Below are 13,867 nucleotides of genomic sequence, written 5' to 3'. Positions count from 1 at the left end.
AAAGGAAGTAGGGGTGTCTGTTCTCCAGCTCACTTCTTTTTGAGCCGTGAGTTGGTGGTGGCCACAGCCTCTGGCAGGGGGCTGCTTCCTGTGGCTCACTCCAGTTTGGGGAACTTAGCTTTATAACAGCTCCCTGCTCTGGCCAGCCGCAGGGTACCTCACCATTTCTGGTTGGATTCCCTTAACCCTGATCATGCATTTGTAAATAGTGAATTCTCCCCAGTCTGAGTGAGCCTTCTGTTTCCCACACTGACTGACACAAGAAGTCAATTTTTGATTCACTTCAAATTCGAGAATGTCTTTATTCTACCCTCACCCTTGGGTATAGAATTTGAGGTCATTTTTTCTTAGCACTTTAGAGGTGTCGTTCTGTCTTCCAGCTCTCAGTGTCACTTCTGATGACGCGAGTGTGATCCTGATACCTGATCGTTTGTATGGGACTTGCTTTTGCTCTCAGGAAGACTTGGAAGTCTCGTTATCTCCTGTTCTCCAAAGATCATGATGTACTTTGGTATATGTTTATTTTGTCTTACTCATAGTGTTATATACTCAGTGGCCCCTTTCAATCTGGAAAGTCCTGAGAATTTCATTTTATTATTTCTTTGATAATTCCCTCCCCCCCCCGCCCCCCCCCCCCCCCCCCCGCTTTTTTTCCCCCAGTTCTCTTTTGCTGGAAGTCTTTTCAGTTGAAAGATGAACGTCCTGGACAGGCATGTTAATTATCTTAAGTTTTCCCTCTTATTTTTTAACTCTTTTTTGGTTTGGCACTCCAAGAGTCTTTACCATCTAACCCATTTCATTTTTTATTTGCCTATCACATTTTTATACCTCCCTATTTTTCTTTCATGGATGCAACATACTTTATATTATCTCCTTTTGTCTCTCATGGTTAGGACGTTCCTCAAACTTTTGGTTATTCAGATTTGCCATCTATGTTTAAGGACAAGTCACCAGATTTCTGATAGAAAGCTCTGTTTACATGAGTGGCGCTTGTTAACTGTTGGGTTTCTCTCTGAGTGATCAACAAATGTCAGTCTCTGTAGGTCTTTTCTCTCAGCCTGGTCAGTTTCCTTAGACAGGGATTTTCTAATCCAGTGCTGTCCAACTTGTGTGGCGATGGAAATGTTCCGTACCAGCACTGTCCAGTATGGTAGCCTTTAGTCACACCTTGCTATTCAGTACTAGCAGTGTGGCGAGTATGCCTGAAAAAGTGAATTTTTAATTTTGTTTAATTTTACTTAATTTAAACTTAAATAGCTAGTACTTATTTTGACTAGTGCCTACCATATTGGACAGCTCAATGCTGATCTTCTGCCTTGGCTGCCAATCTTCTACCCACCAAGGTGGAGGAAAAGTTGGGCACCTCCCTGTTCAGGGTGCAAACGTTCACCTAAATTTCCTTTTTTGCAGTAAGGCTTTCCATCTGCCCTCAGCTGTTCGGAGTTCAAAGTCTGTCTCTTTGAACGTCTCTAAATGTGTAGTCTTTGGAGGCAGCTGGGGGTGGGGAGGAGAAGAGTCATCTGACTGCACAAAGTCAAGGACAGAACCTGGGGATCTCAGTGCTGCTTACGAAGTCTTCCAACTAGTCCTCTTAATTTCCTTGACTTCGGAGGGGCTTGTAACTCAAGCAACTGAGTTTTTCCAGGATTCTTTAGGGGAAAACAGTTTTTGTGGCTCTCTGCTGTAGGTTGAAGTTTCAGCTCTCCCTGGGCTTCGAAGTCAGCTGCCATCTACCTTTCAGCTCTCAGTTTTTGTTGACATCAATATTGCGCTGTCATCTCCTCTCCAAGTCTCTTTGGCCAGGTGGGTTTGAGCCACTTTTATTTCTTGCCTGCATTTTAGTAAGGTTCCAGCAGGGAGAGGAGAAGAATGGGCGTGTCAGTGCCTCCAAGCTGGCAGCTTGATTACTTGGTTTCTATACTTACTTGGGCCAACTTTTTCACCAAAGGCATGGGATTGTTTATTTTCCCTATAGATGTTTTTGTGCTGTTCTAAAATGAAAGCTATTATACTAGCTGCCATTACATTTTTTATTCTAGCAAGTGGTGGGATATCTGGGGAGGCCAGAATTTGCTGCTTCATTTTCACGGTGGGTGTCCCCAGACTTCATCAGGTGGCTCTAGCAGGACAGCCTCGGTGCTTAAGAGGAACCTCTCAGTCTTACTCGCCTGTACGTACAAGTGGAATCAGGCTTATAAATATATCCTTCCTGGCTGCAGAAAAATGAATTGCTTCCAGGATTCTCTTCTCAGTGTTTTTCTAAGAATCCGTAGGGGTGTTCACGTTTGTCCAGAAATCAGTTCTGGTCATTTATGAATCCATTGCTGGCCAAACCAGGACCACACAATAGTCATGAGCTGGAAATTTCCATTAGGTGGTCACTCTGAAGTTAGCATATTTCTCCCATTGTTGGTGCAGCTAGAGGTACTATTGTGAAAACAGGCCCCTCCCTGCTCCCAAAGGCAGAGAAATTGGGGCACATCCCTTAGCCCCAACATCAGCCACCCTTGGGAGGTGAGAGACAAGTTCCAATGTGGGGATGCTTGGGACTGGAGGGTCTCAGACCTTTCCATGTTACATCTTACCTCTTAACCTGGTGTGGCTGAGCTTTGGCTTTCCTGATCAAGCCCTCACAGACCCGTGGGGATGGGGCATCCATCAAGCAGAGACCTCTGCCCGCTCTCAGGAGACCTTTGTCAATCCGTCCAGACAGCGTCTCCAAGGTAAGAGAATGCTCCCTCCCCCAGCTCTGCATTGTATCAGCAGGAGGCTCACAGCAAATTTGCCTGGAGCTGATGTTGTCAGCTCCGTCAACTCACACTTCCACCTCTACCCCAGCACCCAACATCCTCTCTAACATTCTAGCCCTTTAGTGTGAGTCCCCTGTCTGAGACCCACTGCTCTCTCTTTCCACCCAGCCTTCACCAGACATGCTTCTATATTCTAGAAACCCAAGGGATATTAGAGCTCAATGCACTTTTTCCTCTACTGAGTTCCTACGTAGCTGCCTAGGTTTAGGTTAGATGTGGGGGAGGGTCCCGATCCCCCAGCCCCTCTGTCCAACTTCATTGTCCAGCCACGTCCCACAGGCAAGTCCAACAGCAGATGTGCAGGATAATTTTGTCTCAGGCAATGGTCTCCAATGTGAGCGTCACATGATGGTATGGAAATTTTAAAAAATGGAATTCTATATATTTTTTAATCTCATGTTTTACATTTTTTTCATGCGTGTTTTACATACATACATAAATGTTACAAGCCATGGTCAAACATTTTTTTAAGTAGGGTAGGCAAAGCAGTAGTAGCCACAGTACACACCTATGGGGGCTCCAGACACCTCGTTATGCTAGTGTATTTAATCATTTCCATTTGAAGGTTCACTGTGGTATACTTTTGTGTGGATATTATGCCTGTTTACTCTTTTTTATTTATCAATAAGGTGACAGAACTGTTTTGCTTTCAACTTTTAGGAAATTCACACATTTGCCTACCAAGTCTTTTAGGTCCATACAAACATATTAAAATTTAACACAGATAACATTTGAACTTATGTTATCTGTTATTACCTAATCTTGTTGCCTTTGTTGAGATAAATCTCAGTATTTTTTCAACTTGCGAAACAGCTGTTTTCTTTATGTTTGTTTACAACTGCTGTGTGGCAAATTGCTCTCAACTGCAGGAAGCCTTGATATTATAGGTTCCGTTTTCAAAATTTCTTCCAAATCTTCAAAAATTTGAAAAAACCCTGACAAAGAAATCCATTCATCACAGTACATGGAACTGTATTTATCCATAGCAAGGTCCACTTACACATCGTTGGTTGAGGTTGCTGACTCACCAGACTTTGGGGCTGGCTTACTGAGATGGACTTGTGTGAGGTCACGCTGAAGCAGGCAGGAAATGATTGACTGCAGAGTCAGCGTGACAGGAGAGCCGGTGTGGAGAGAAACGGGAAGGGCTGGACTTTGCTAGTTGTGTCCGTTCTTAAGGTCAATGACTTGCGTGCCATCGAGGCCTGAATCCAGGTTTCCCACTGCCCAGCAGTGGTGCGTCTGTTACTCAGCATCCTTCACCATGGCCCCCAAGGATCCCTACCTCCAGGTACTCACACCTTGTGTAGTCTCCTCCCACACTGGTCCAGGGGTGATCTGTGTGACCGAGAGAATGCAGCAGAAGTGATGGTGTGTCACTTCCAAGGTCAGGTTCTGAGGGATGCCATGGCTATTGTCTTGGATGCTCACCCTCGTTTTCTTTCTTTCTTTCTTAGACCATCCACTCCTGGGAACCAGGCTACCAGGTTAAGAGTAACCTGGCGAGGGGTCCTGTGTAAAGTATGGGGTACACAGAAATAAGGCACACCCCCTATTTTTTAAAGTAATTCTGCCTCTTAAGAGAGAGAAAATGTTCTCAAGCAAATGCAGTGCACTGTACTATCTATGATAACAGTGGAAAAAGCAAACCTTCCATGAGCATTGGAGGAGGCCGCATTTGTTTCAGCTTTGGTTCACTGAAGAAACTTTTGAACCAAAGAAGAAAAAAATAGGTGTCCTTGAGGCATATAGGGAAAGGGGAAGGAGAAGGGGGTCCTTTCAGGCAGATAACTGGGTACATAGAGACAGGGAATTGAGCTCAGTAAGAATTTATTGGAAAAAAGAAGAATTTATTGGCACTTTCATGGACCCCACTGAAAAACTAAAAGATGTATGAGAGGAAACATCTGTCCTGTAAAATCATACACCTTCCCATGACTTGAAGCTATAGCAGACCGCTTGAAATCCTTAAACCAATGCTGTCCAGTATGGCAGCCACTAGGCGCAAGTACACATTCCAGTCTTGAAATCTGGGTAGTCCAGATTGAATGTGCTGTAAGTGCAAAATACACACCGAAATTTGAAGACTTAACCAATAAAAGGTACATATCCCATTACTAACGTTTCATGTCGGTTACATGTTGAAATAATGTTTTTGATATATTGAATTAAAAAGAACACTATTAAAATTGACTTCGCCTATTTCTTTTCCCAGTTTTAAAGGGGCTACTAAGTTTAAAATTCTCTCCATGGTCTGTCTCTGGGGCTTGTATTGTCTCCCTCTTGGACAGCGCTGGTTTGGGGCTCCTCTGGCATCAGCACTGCAGAAGAGGAAGAAGGAATGGGGTCAAGGGATCTTGGGTGGACCACAACCAATGTGCTTTCCTCTACATTCATTCTGTGCTGAGAGGGTCTCGCGTGAGGCCTGGGGAAAGCTCAGCTGGGGAAGAGGTGGTGTCACAGCTCAGGACCCAGAGGAGGGTGCGTGTGTGCTGAGCAGCCCTATGCCATGTGGGGTTGACACGAATTCTTGGTGAGCCGTGTGTGATGAGGCTTTAGTTATACCCTCCCCCCAGCTGAAGCTTTTTAGGTCAGGATTCTCTGGGACATGTACATCCCTTTTGCATCTAACATGATAGCATGGATGGGGTGGGGTGGGAGGGAGGAGGGTTGCTAAGAGAATTGGAAGAGACACACATACCTGACAATAGAGAAAAAGTCTATCCCATTTCTTTAGGAAAGTTGAGTCTGGTTCTGGACATATTCCATTTGCTCTGCTAGGTGGGGTCTGAGATTCCAGCAAGTCTCTACCTCTCTGCATGATTTTGGGTCCTTGCTAGGTGAATTTTGGGGTAACCCATGTCTTGTTTTTCTTTTTGACTTCGAGAGGCTGGAACTGGGCTTTGTCGGGCTGGAAGAGACGATAGGGGCTTTCTGGTCTAAAGACCCTACCCACTAGCCCACAACCCCAGGGACTGACAGAGTCAATTGTTGGAGGTTATCCAGGCCCTTGACCGTGCTCTGCAAAGGAGCATTGATTCTGTTCTAATCCATGGCACAAATTGTTCTGCGACCTTGCCAAAGCATCTCTCTGCGTCTTTATACCCTTATTGGTTAACCAGTTTCCGGATCTGAATAGCCAGAGTGCTCTGTAGATTTACTTCAGAACATTTTCTAAAGTGCAGTGTCAATTAGAACATCGTGCTTTTTCAGGCAGAGAGCACTTTGAAGGAGAATAATTGATGGTATTCCAGGACCTCTCTGGGAAACTGAAATATTAATAGAAGACGACATTGCCCAACTCTGGGAATGTCACAGAAGGTGGCAGTGAGCCCTCTTGCCCCCTCCAGTTTCCTCCAGACTGTTAAGGAACGTGTGGTCTGAACTAGCTCCACAGAGCAGACCCGGGTGGGCTGCCTCTCCTAGAAGACGTTACGTAGAGTTTTAGTTTGTTAGTGCTGACATAACAAAGAACCACAGGTTAGGTGGCTTAAACATCTGAAACCTGTGGTCTCACAATTCTAGAGGCTGGAAGCCTGAGGTCAAGATGTGAAAGGGGTTGCTGCCTTCTGAGGACTGCGAGGAAGAATCCATTCCAGGCCTCCCTAGTGGGCTGGCGTTCCTTGGCTTGTAGATGCATCACCCTGATTCTACCTTCATCTTTACATGATGTGCACGTATCCGTGTCCAGATTTTCCCTTTTATAAGGATACCAGTCATATCGGATAAGGACCCATCCTAACGACCTCATCTTTAACTTGATTACCTCCGTAAAGACCTTGTCTCCAAATAAGGTCACATTCTGAGGTACCAGGAGTGAGGAATTCAGCATATGAATTTTTTGGGGGGACACAATTCAATCCTCGACAAACTCTATTCAAGAAAAGTATTGATATGTTTTGCCTCATGTTATTTTTATGTACGTGGAGCAGGTTTGGCGAGTAACTGCTTTTGTCGAGGGATAAATGTGAACTGATCTTTTTTCTATAATTGCTACCATTTGTGTTCTCTCAAATGTCTCTTCCCCTCTGGGACCTGGTTACTTTAGCACACCCTCCTCTGATCCCGTAACATGTCATTTATTAAAACAGCCTCGTTTGACTATTGTGATGCTGATCTATTCTTCCCTGAGGGCCTTTGTTCCCTGTGGTGTGGTGGGTATGGTGGATGCCCTTGGCTCCCAGATGAAACAACTAAAACATTGATTTTAAAAAAAGACACATTTTTTAAAAGGGCACGACTGAGCTGGAATGAAGGTAAGACATCATCAGAGTTTTCTTTTTGAATAAACTTTTTCTTTTGGAATAATTTTAGATTTATAGAAAAGTTGGAAAGCTAATACAGAGGTCCAGTGTCAGTTTTTCCTAAGGTTATCCTCTTACATTATGGTGCATTCATCAAAACTCAGTTACTAACATTGGTATGTTCCTAAACTCCAGCCTTTATACAAAGCTTGCCAGTGTTTCCCCTTTCCAGAATCCAGCCCAGGTACCACAGTGCATGAGCTGTCATGTCACCTTCGTCTCCTCCGGTCCGGAAAGTTCCTCAGTCTTCCCTTGTTTAACATCTGCCTAATCAGCGTTCCAGAAGGAGATAATTGGAATGGGGAAGAGGCAACATCCAAAGAGATCACGGCTGAGAATTTTCCAGAAGTATCGAGAGACTCCAGTATTTATTCTAGGAAGCCCCTAAATCTAAGCAAGGTAAACAAAAAGAAATATATACCATGACCCACCCCCCCACCCCCCCAATAGGCAAACTGCAGAATACCAAAGGGAAAGAAGATTTTTACAAAGGAGCCAGTGAGAAAAGCCTGATCGTCTACAAAGGATTGGCGATTAGACTGATAGCTGATGCTCATCAGCGTTGGTGGAAGTTGCTGGTCAAAGAATCCGTATCTTCGATGTGCTTAGAGAAAATTTGTCAATTTGCAATACTTCACTGCAAAACTACCTTTTACGAATGAGGCTAAAATAAAGACATTTACAGACAAACCGTATCTGACGGAGTTTACCATGGAAAGACTGCCATCAAAGAAAATTCTAAAAGGTTATCTTAGGACGAAGGAAAATCACTCAAGGTGAATGTTCCGAGGTACGAGTAGGAACGGTGAGCAAAGATGCAGGTAAATCTAAATAAAGACTGTTTAAAACTGTAAAATAAAGTCGAGTTTGTGTGAAAATCTAGGCTAGAGAAGCTAATATATTTCAGAACAACAGCATGTAAGATGGGAGAGCCGTGACCACAGTTAAAGAGAAATGAGGTCTTATCTTAATTAAAGGGAAAAGTAAACATTAAAAAATAGACCAAAGCCTTTAGCTTTCAAATAGCTAGAGACTAAAAGTGGAATAGAAAAAGAAACCCATCCAGAGGAAGTGACGTATGCAGAAGAATTTGATCAGCACAATTAGCGACCTTGATCGAGGGGACCTGCATAGAGCATGGCACCCAGCTGTAGGAGAAAATGCCTTTTTCTCCCCCCAAACATATGAAATAGTAATGTAGATTGCTCACGTGCTGGGCCGTAAAACTGGATTTCAAAAGATTGGGCTCACCCATGTTGCGGTCTCAAACCACAAATAAATCAAGTTAGAAATAATATGTTAAATAAAATGTAGAAAACCCCCCTTCATTTGGATAGCAAACACATACACAGAGCATACACGGACTTCCGAATAACGTACAGGTCAAAAAAGAAATCCTAATGAAACTTTGAAAATACTTGGGACTGAATAATTAACATATTATAGATCAAAACTTGGGCATGCAGTTAAACCAGTACTTAAGTTAATATTTGCATTAGAAAAGCAGAATCAAAATGATTGAGCCAAGCATCAAACTTAAGAAGAAAGAAAAAGAACAGCAGAATGAAACTCCCAAGAAAGTATGACGGAAAGAATCAATATCTAGCAATATGGTGTGGCTAGGACTCGTTCATGCGTTCAACCAATATTTATTGAGCACCTAGTACATACTAGGAAAAGATAAAGTCCTAATCCTCAAACTTTTCTTCTAATGAGGGAGCAGATGGTACGTGAGAAAATGAAATGAATGAATGAATAGCAGTTACAAGTAGTGAGAAGCTGAAGTGCATACAGCAGAGTAAAGGGACAGAGGCCCAGGAGAGGTGGTGAGTTGGTGGTGGCTATTTTAGACTTGAGGATTCTTCCAGGGACAGGAACCCATGCAGCCATTAGGAAATGGAAAAAGCCCACATCCTAAATAATAGAGTGATGATGGGCTCCCAGCCTGATGCCTTCTGCACGTGGCCATTGGTAGCCTGGCCAAGGTTGTGGGTAGGGAGGTTGCAAAAATATGGACAACAGGATGAGGCAGGTGGATAATTGCTCTACAGGACTTTGGCTTCAGAAACTCTTTCAAGCCCTTTGCCTGATTCTCTCCCTTCCCTTAGACCCATGGCCTCATGTTGCCCTGGCTATGCTGCCTTCCTGGCAGCCCCACATGCCTTCTTTGGAAACCTTCTGTGCTCAGACCATTGTCCCTCAACCTACCTCTGACGGGCTTTGTCCTGATCTTCCAGAAGCCTGGCGGGATGGCCAGAACAATGGGCCAGGAGTCACAGCCTCCCAGTTCTAAGTCCAGCTTGTAACGTTGGCTAAATGGCTCACTAGGCCTCAGTTTCTTCATCTGTGAAACGTGCAGGTCAGCCCGTGGCCTCTAGGAGTCCTTCCAGCACTGTGATCCCCCAAGCCTGGGAGATTAGTCAGTGCTAAGGAATACCTGACAGTGCGCCAGTGTGGGAAAATGTAAACCCCTCCCAGCACGCAGTTACATTTCGAACAGTGCTTTTGTGCACCTTAGCCTGAAGGCATGGACTTCTATCAGCCTTTTTTTTTTAAAAATAAATTTATCTATTTATTTATTGGCTGCGTTGGGTCTTTGTTGCTGCACATGGGCTTTCTCTAGTTGCAGCGAGCAGGGGCTACTCTTTGTTGCATTTCTCGGGCTTCTTACTGCAGTGGCTTCTCTTGTTGTGGAGCACAGGCTCTAGGTGCGTGGGCTTCAGTAGTTGCAGCACGCAGCCTCAGTAGTTGTAGCACATGGGCTTAGTTGCTCCATGGCATGTGGGGTCTTCCCAGACCAGGGCTCGAACCTGTGTCCCCTGCATTGGCAGGCAGATTCTTAGCCACTCCAGTGCCAGGGAAGCCCTATCAGCCATTCAGGGAAAGTGAAGAAGACAGGGTGGGGAAATGTGAAGCTGCCATCTGCATCACCCAGTGGCCTCCTGGAGAGCCAAGAAGCCAAAGTTGAATGCAACTGGGAGGAGCAGCAAAGATTTCCTATAGCAGAGGCATTGGATAGGGTTTTGAAGGACGTGAAGGACTTCAATAGAAAGGGAAAGGCCTTCCAGAGTAAGGGGGCTATGTGAGCACATCAAGGGGATGGGGAAGCGGGTGGCACATGTGCCCTGTCTATACTATTCCTGGGCGGGGCAGCAGCCTGCGAGGGTTACTGTCCAGAGCGGCCTGTGAGAGTGTGTAACGAAAGCTTACCTCTGCTTTCATGCTGGGGACTGCTGTGTGCTCTGTGTACTTTACAAGTTTATTCCTCAAACCAGATCTATGAGGGTGAGTATTATCATAATCCCCATTTTACAGATGATGAAACTGAGGCCAAAAGGGAACTCTACAGTGATGAAGCTGGGATTTGAATGCAGGTCTGACTCTAACTCTAACTGACACCAGGAGTAGAGAATTCAACAAGGCTGAGAGGGATGAAAGGGCCTGGGAGCTGGGAGCTGGGAATTTGGGAAGGAACCAGTAGATGTGAAGAAAAGCTGGGTCTGTGCATGACGTGACCAGAGAAAGTCGTGAGTGGGCTGACTCTGGTGGCTGGTGCCTCTTCAGAGTGAAAATGTTCATGATGAAAGTTCTGCTTGACAGATGATAATGGCTCTGGAGGGGATCGCAAGGGAAGACAAGTGTGTGCTGTGCATTATCCTGAATGCAGTTACTGGAAGGAGAGGAAGGGCACGAGGCTTGTCACCCTGTCTCTCGGGGAGGCAGCCGGTGGTGTGTGGAGTGGTGGGCTGGTAAGCCGCTCCACACACACACACACACACACACACACACACACACCACCCCCCCCTTGATCTGTAGCATCTGCTGACTTGATGGTGTAGATACTCCCCCAGTGGCTGATTTCAAGGCACCACCATGATGTCACTGAACACAGAGCTGGGAAGAGAAATGAGCAGTCATGTGCCAGCACAGCCCCAGCATTTGTCATCAGGGTAGAGCTGGGTCTGGGGGGAGAGGTCAGAAGAGTGGGGGATCCAATGCATTGCTCTTCACCCCTGTATCTTCTTATTTGACTGGCGGGGCCTCTTTTCTTTTGTGGAAGGATTTGCTGGGGGTATAAAAGAAGAGAAGATACAGACTGCAAAAAAGAGCAAAGGTGTAAGAGATACACCTGCCTCAGACCACTCCAAGGCCCTTCTCCTAGAGTCTACATGAGTTGCTCAAGAAATAGAAGTTGAAATGGATGAATGAATGAACCAATGACGCTGCCTCTGAGAATCAATTTCTCCCTTGATGTGGAGTTGAGCCGAATCTGGTGTTCCCTTCCCGAGGTTAGGGATGTGCCCCCCAAGAGCTGGAGAGAGGCAGTGTGTCCTCGTGGTCAAGAGACTGCCTGGATCTAAGTACAAGGCCTACCATTTATTAGTTGTGTGACCTCAGGCAAGTGACCTAACCACTCTGTGCCTCAATTTCCTCATCTGTAAAATGGGGGTAGTGTACTTACTTCCCAGGGCTGTCGTGCGGGTTAAACTGTTACATGTAAAGCCCTTAGAACAGTGCCAAGAACACAATAAGTGTCCAATGAGGGTTTGTCACCATCATCATCTGTAATCATTACTCTCATTTGCTGGTTTTCTCCTTTAAATGTAAATAGAAGCTATGATTAGTAATATGATTATAATGCACAAGTTACAATTTATTTTCATGTCTGCATGCCTTAAAAAATCACCCCAGGTTTATAATAACTTCTCAGGATGGATATTTCTTAACTGCAGCTTCTCCTTCCTGGGGCTCAAGAAGGAGATGCCTGGATGCAGCCTGGATGCCCTGACCATTTGATATGAACATTTGGGTGCAGAGTGAGTGATTAATGTTTTAGCACAGAGTATTAAGTTCAGCATCATTTAATAAATGTGCAGCCGTGCCCATTTCTGTGGTACTGGGGGTCTAGGGGATTATCTGGGTAAATTAAGTATACCAAGAATCCCCAGGCTTTACTCAGCCATTACTTCACTATCATCCTCCTGTTAGGCTTTATGATGTTCCCTAATCCAGAACTCCAGACAGATGGTTTAAGGACTCACCCCGCTCACCCCACTGCCATGTGTTCTGGGGCTGCTCTAACAAGCAGCAGGCAGCCTGGAGATTTCCCACCTGGGACGAAGCGCCAGGGGCGCAGTCAAAGGTGAGCTTACCTCTGAAGAAAGCCTGGTCTCGTTCCCAGGATACCTAGAGAACACTCTCACTTAAGTAAAACTTACACTGGGTCCTGTTTCAATTATCCAAGGTGTTCTGTTCATGGCACCCAGAGGCCTGGGAATGTCAGAAAAAGCAAGTGCCTTTCTCCTCAATTAGATGAAGCCAAACACAGCTAATCAATCTCTTACACATCCACAAGCTTGGGGTGGGATATCTTGGCGTGGTGTGGGTAGAGAAGCTTACCTCTGTGCTCTGCCTCAAAGGCCCTGCAATCAGGGCTCAACTTGGGCTCATTTGTTCATCAGATTATTTGTTGAGCCAGACACAGTTTCAGGCACTGAGGATGCACTAATGAACAAGACAGACAAGATGCCTGCCCTCATGGAGGTTACCTCCTAGAGGGGGAGACCAGAAACAAGTAACAGATAAATGTATGGTTTCAGATGCTAGACGAATGAAGAAAAAGAAAGTAGAATACACGGTAGAGAAAAATGGATACAGGAAACTGTTTAGATGTGGTGGTGGCAGTGGGAGTCTGAAACATGGACAGAGACCAGCTGAGGGTAAGGAAGCCAGTCATGCAATGATCTGGGTGAGAGAGACTAGCAAGTGCAGAGGCCCTGGGGGGCAGGAGAATGGCATGCTGAGGGCTGGCATGGCTGGAGCAGAGTGAACGGGCAGAGACCACTGGAGGCTTCAGCCAGAGGACCCGGAGATACAGGCAGGGTCCAGAACTTGTAACGTGGGTGGGCATGGAGACGGCCTGGACTTTATTCCAAGTGTGACCGAAGGGCTTGGGGAGTGATGAGCTCTGGTGCATGTTTTAGGAAATTCCTTCTGGCTGCTGTGTAGAGACTAAGACTAGGGGAAGGTAAAGAGGAATCAGGGAGATAAGTTAGTTGATTGTTTTAAGGGTACCCGGATTTGTTTTAACCAGGTTTAGTAAGACACAGAGACATGGAAGTCACTGTATTGAAGGGAAAAGTTTATATTCACAGCAGGCGCAGTGTGCCTGCAGGGCCATGGGGCGAAACACCAGGTTTTGTCAGGAGGCAGAAGGAATGGGAGGAAATGTAGGCATAGACTTTATAGTGGTTTTCACAGGGACAAATGGACGAAGTAGGTACGCAGATGGGCTCTGGGGTACAAGGGGTGTCCCTGGTTGTCTGGGACCTGGCTCTAGGGTAATTAGGGTAGATAAATAGTAGACTAGAGTGTGAGAGCCCAGTAAAGGATGTGGTTGGGGGTCTGGGTTCTGGATTGATTGGTTAGCATTTGAAAAGTATGCTTGCCCTGAGTTGATTTCTGTCTGTAGGAACTGGCTAATCCTGAAAAGAGTAGTGCCTCCATGGTCAGCAAGGCCTCAGATGTTATAGAAAAGACATTAACCATTAATTCAGTGGGAGATGATGGTTTTTAAAGATGCTGCCAGAAAAGAGGCAAATGAATAATAATGTAAAATGATAAGGCGAGAGCCATCATTTTTCAAGGAATGAGTCAGAGGCATGTCTGTAGGAGATGTATGCATGCCTACATTTGAATTTGTGGTCTTTAGGAGATAATTTGATTATTGTAGTGAAAGATGTTTTTTCTTCA

The sequence above is a fragment of the Hippopotamus amphibius genome, chromosome 11 (genome assembly GCF_030028045.1).
Source record: "Hippopotamus amphibius kiboko isolate mHipAmp2 chromosome 11, mHipAmp2.hap2, whole genome shotgun sequence".
Classification (NCBI taxonomy): domain Eukaryota; kingdom Metazoa; phylum Chordata; class Mammalia; order Artiodactyla; family Hippopotamidae; genus Hippopotamus; species Hippopotamus amphibius.
This window is presented reverse-complemented; position numbering follows the sequence as displayed.